Source organism: Bidens hawaiensis, unplaced genomic scaffold (assembly GCF_021521415.1).
Source record: "Bidens hawaiensis isolate Kalapana, Puna unplaced genomic scaffold, B.hawaiensis_p1.1 tig00012889_1, whole genome shotgun sequence".
Taxonomy (NCBI): Eukaryota; Viridiplantae; Streptophyta; class Magnoliopsida; order Asterales; family Asteraceae; genus Bidens; species Bidens hawaiensis.
Genome location: NW_027492075.1, coordinates 550,510 through 556,509, shown reverse-complemented (window position 1 = coordinate 556,509; position 6,000 = coordinate 550,510).

Sequence of the window (6,000 nt, the reverse complement as noted above, 5' to 3'; positions counted from 1 at the left end):
TAGCGATCATGGGTTGCTCATTTGTGACATCCCAAACACCAAACCACTCTCACTTTCTCAAAGTTTGTGCCAACGAGTTGGAATCCCAACACCACTCTAGAGTTCCGACGTTTCATACCCCGACACCCTAAGTATAGTTGAAGTACCCCTCGTTCGTCCTTAAGCATTATACCCATTGTAAGGTAAGACCTATGTTTAAGATATTGAAATTCATAGTTTAGATCCTAGTCGAGGGAATAGCCTAAACCTTGGAAAGTTTATAGGTATATTTAAGATTTTTATATATATAAGGTTTACAAAACATAAAGTTTTACATGCAAAGATTATTGTTAATTAACTTACTTATAAACGAAGAAACATAAATTTATATATAAAGAATATTTATAAATAATTAACAGAAAATCGTGAAAAGCATGTAGTAATTGGAATGGTGACAATACCAGTAGTCAAGTCTCTTGACTAAGAAAAGCAATTAGTATAAATCCCAATTAACCGCGGGACCCGTTTACCTTCCTGGAGAGCTTGATGAAAGTGATCGAACTTATTAGGCCAAAGCATGCCACACCAAACGTCATACGAACTAAATTAATCATTTTGAATAAAAATGAATTTTATATCAAAAGAAATGTTTTATCAAGGTTTAAAGCTATAAATTGTACTAAAGGATTGAAGCTAGATCATTCGATCTAGATAATTATTAAACGATTGTTCTCGAACTATAGATCCGAGGCAATCGTTCAGCAAACACAGAGAAATTGTCAGTTGAACAACTCATCCAAAGGTGAATACGCCTAACCTTTTTGATATCATGAATATTTACGTTTTTTTAAAAGTATTTACTCTTTTAGATTATAGAGGGTTATCCGTATGTAAAGAGTTAGAAAAGTATTTACATGAGGGTTGGCTCAAATCCTCTAAAACATGTTGATACAAGATAGTATTAGAGACTTAGGCTAAATTGTGTCTGGATCCTTACATATATGATCTATAATGGGAGCAACTGTCTGTAGGGTGCGTAACCGTCCACTAAGTGATCTCTGCGTATGTTTAGTTCCGATAAGATAGGATTGAGACCCATTGAGTCGTAGAACGCTATTGGTGATTGTGTCATAACGAATTATGAATATCTTTTATCGAGTCAGCGTTATTCACCAGCATATAGCTGACGTTTTTTTTAAAGTGTTTTCAGGTAATCATGAGTAAGGTATAGAAGTGGATATGCTTGTGGAGATTGAAGATCTCTATGCATAGATACAATCGATGGCTTAGCTAATTTTTTAAATTAAAAAGGGCATTTAATTCTTTATGTTATGTAAGTAAAAATTTTGTTATACATTTTCCGCTGCGTAATCAAAATATGACAAATTAACAGAACCGGTACCAACTATTGGACACACTGCTAGGCCCCTGAGGCCAGGTGTGACAATAGTCCCTAGTCCTAGGCAAGCGAGTGACCATTTGCATTGACATTCCGATGCCTAAGTCTAGAGGAACCGGTTATGGACCCTCAGTGCCATGCAATTCAACCCCATAAGCCTCATAAAGCTTAGCAATCCAACCTTCCCCAAACATTTTCATATCCTTGGTTTTCGGACACTTAGCCCACATTTTTCATAATAGGTAAACAATTATGCAATGTTCTCAAGTTTTGATACAGTATGTTAGAATATAATGTCTAGTACTTAGGTCTGTGTTGTAGGTCAAGATAGCATGTGATTTTGATTGTACGTTAACGCTTAGAACACACAAGCAACCTATGCGCTGCATAAGTCCCAAGCAGCCTATAATAGGTTGTTTGGCCTTTGTGTTCATTTGTCCTTTCGACCTTCTGGTTGAGATGGTCCAATTTATATCTGATCTTTATATTGTCATATCTTATGTATCTATCACTGTTATCAATGAAATAAAGAGGAGACTAAAGAGAATTTTTCGGGTTTTTCACTTTGTTATGATTTCCGCTCATAGCATCGTATGGTAGATCTCATCGTGGTTGCTCGTGCACGTCAATCTGACGATCCCACATGGACTTTTAATTAGTATCAGAGATACTGTGGCTCATGATCTACCTAGAAAACCTCAAAAACATTTTCTTTTACACATTTTTAATCATTCCAGAAGATGTAGCCATTCAAACCTCTCCAAAACTTCAAATGTTATCATATACTTGAGTTGAACAACATACTCAAAACTTGGATCATTTCATCATCGTTTTCCCACAAAAATTTGTCAAAGCCTTTCATTGAAGACTTATACGACGCATAAGTTACGCGGGCGCATAACTTATGTGCCGCATATGTTTCAAGCACATATGTTTCATATGCCAATACTTATACGCTGGATATCTACTTATGTGGCGCATAAGTCTCATGTAAAACATTCACGCCGTATAAGATGTCCTCTCCGCATAACTTACAAGTTGAAATGCCAACGTATAAGCACTTAAATGCTTGTAAGATCATTTGGTTCATATAAACTTATGCATTGCATACAAGACTTACACGTTGATGTATGAGCATACACGTTATTGTCACTTATATACTATAAATACTTGTACGCTGAGTATTCAAATCTTTATCTTGGAGAGAAGGCATGGGATTAAATGCTTGTTGGATTTCCCATGTGATTGGATTGTGAAAATGGTGGATTGATGAATCAAGTACAATGAGCTTAAAAGTATAATAAAGGTGTATTCGGTGATTCATCATTAAAGAGTGGATATAGGGAATGGAATGAGATTGCAGTGAATTGAAGACTGTTGTGAACTCATGAAAAATAGAAGACTTGATCTTAAAGCCGATAATGAAAAAACTTAAAATGTCAAACCCTTTAAAGAAGAAAAGCCTTAAAAGTCACATCATTTAAAGAGGATCGGGAAAGCAAAATGTCAAAGGGGTCTTTTATCTTGATGATTGGGTTGATTGGTTGACCTAAATCTAAGCAAAATCCTAGGGGGATTTTGTTGAAGTACGAAATGTCCATTTGCTTAGATTCCCCAAGACCAAGCACTATCCAATGGGTAGTTTGTTAGAACATAATTTCTAGTACTTAGGTCTTGTGTTGTAGGTCAAGATAACATGTGATTTTTATTGTACGTTAATGTTTAGAACACACAAGCAACTTATGCGCCGCATAAGTTACTCGGTGCATAACTTATGCGCCGCATAAGTCCCAAGCAGCCTATAAATAGGTTCTTTGGCCTTTGTGTTTATTTGTCCTTTTGACCTTCTAGTTGAGATGGTCCAATTTGTACCTGATCTTTATATTGTCATGCCTTATGTACCTGTCACTGCTGTCAATGAAATAAAGAGGAGATTAAAGATAAGTTTTCATGGTTTTCACTTTGTTATGATTTTCACTCATAGTATCGTAGGGTAGATCTCATCATGGTTGCTCGTACACGTCACTCTGACAATCCCGCAAGGACTTTTACATTAAAGTGCCCAAAGGTCTTTCAAACTAACAACCACTGTGCTCTCGGAGCTCTATTTGATACTATGGCTAAGGAGGTGGTGGATATACCTAAGGAGTGATCCTACAACTCTGTGCTCTTTGTCCAGTTGTAAACTGAATTTGGGTATCCTGTGAGCAGTTTCCAAGCCTCTTTTTTGCCCTCTGTGTTCAAACTTCTTTGTCTTTCTCTTCCCTCTTCTCTCGGGAATGCATAACCTGCCATGAGCCAAATGTCTGTTTGTGTCTCCTCTAATGTTTAAATCCCAAAACTAATCCTAAAATTCGTCAAAGACGATTGATACCATTCACCCCAAGCCTAATGGATATCATATCCTCTTGAAGCGGGTCTGTCTATACAACTCTCCCTTTTTCTTTTCGAATGAAGCTAGAACCTCCTTTGTAAGCTCACGATAGGATTGTTTGTTGTTTGAAAGAACACGGCTCCACGGTCCTGTTATTATTAAAGTATTGAATCTTTGCAGTTGGTTAAGTTGACGGAGTGTTTCAGTGCATGCATAGTATTGCACATCTTCCACTCGTTCCTCCAACAACTCTAACCATTCCCGGGCTTGAACATCCTCAGGTTCATTCCCTGTAAATAGCAAGTAAGTGTGGCCAACATATTCATACCCTTCATAGCCATCATTATAGTTGGCCATCGTAAGGGTTTAAAACGAAAATGGGTCAAGAATACACGAAATGAAAAATGAGTAATATGTTCCATTGGCTCAACATGGCCCGTTTTGACATCAACATGGCCCGTGCTAATATGGGTTGTTTCATTTGACTTTCTGGGTTGACCACGGCTGTGTCTAGGCGAAACACGGCCCGTGTGTTGCATGGTTTCAGGTTTTTGAAAACTCGAATGTGCGTATCAACCCGGTTTTCCAAACTTATATCAATGGGTTCGGATTTGGGTCAATTATTTAGGTGAAATCCGACCCGAACCAAAAATCCACCGAATTCGGCCAGAAATCGTGTTTAAATTCGTTTATATGGATTGATGGTGAAACTGGCAGAAAATTGCTGCTAGGGTTCTTGTGATGAGATAAAATAGGACTAATGGATGGTTTTGGGGGTTAAAACCCATCAGCCCTTCTCATCGGGCCGTGGTCAGCTTAGCCCGGCCTATGTTGACCTGACCTAGTCTGATTTTTTTCATTTTTTAACCGTTTTCAAACCTAGGACTTGTTTATCGGTCGTAATGGACTAGAAATTTTGGTATGCCAATTTAAATTGCAAGAAAATGAAATTTCATTGGGAATAAAGATAAATGATTACACAAATTTTTAACGGAAACGAAGAGCAATACAAAGATCGGCTTGACTAGAATCTAAACCTAACGGAAACTACTTGAATAATCCCGGTCCTCCTCCAAACAAGGTCTACATGTGGGCAGCCCCCGCCAAGAAATTGGTTTGGGTCGTCTTTTCGGCCTGGTTCCGGTTAAAGTGAGCAAGTTTGGCCGTCAGTTGCTCGAGGTTATTTTCTAGCATGGGGATTCTTCGGTTCACATGCTATTGTTTGAAACATAAAGTTTCGACCTTGTCGTGCAGCTCTCAGTTCTGCTGCTCCGATGCAATGTTGATACTGACTAACTCGTCGACTCGCTCATATAAGCACATGAGAAACTGAGGGCAAACATGAGGAGTGGTGACATGAACACGCCCCGCATTAATGAGTGACATAAATTTCATGTTTATAAAGTTGTACAATTGTAGAGATGATGACCTGCAAACACGAGGGCAAACATGAGTAACGATAGCCATTTATAGGCATATATGAGGGCAAATACGAGGAGTTGTGACATGAACACGCCCCGCATTAATGAATGACATAAATTTCATGTTTATAAAGTTGTACAATTCCAGAGATGATGACCTGCAACAAACCCAGGGTGACCATGACCCGGTTTGGCTCAACATGGCCTGTATTAGCCTCAACACGGGCCCGTGTTGGGTCGTATGGCATGATTTTTCTTTTTTTTTTTTGCATGTAACGGTCGTGGTTTTGAGCAGACGGTTAAGTAACATAATCAAATTCCATTCATAAAATTCCTAATAATACATTACTTCTTAAAAACACGTAAAAAACAAAAAAAGACGAAAATAAAAATAAACAACTAAAACCAACAAATTAAGAACCAAGTTAAGCCCGGTTAGTCATAATTGCTAGTCCTAGTGCATGTTCTTTGGTCTTCAATGAACATATAAGAAGAGGTTCGAGTAAGAGTCACCGAAGCCTCCTCCTCCGGGCAAGTTCCCTCCGAACAGGTCCCTTCCGTTGAAAGACGATGGTGGCGGTGGTGGAAAAAAAACCTAACAAGATGGATTGCAACTGGATTTGCTTGCTGATGTCTTGTAGTTCCATCTTCACCTCTTCAATGGTTTCAATGAGAGAAATAACCCGATGCTCGTTTTTGTTGCATATCTCAATGAGCTCCCGAGCCAACTCCTGAAGTTGCAAAATCATCTCAAGGTTGGCATTCTTTTTCTTCAGAAGTTTTGGGATAGGGTTTCAAGCATTTTAGGCTTCCATGGGCATATTAGA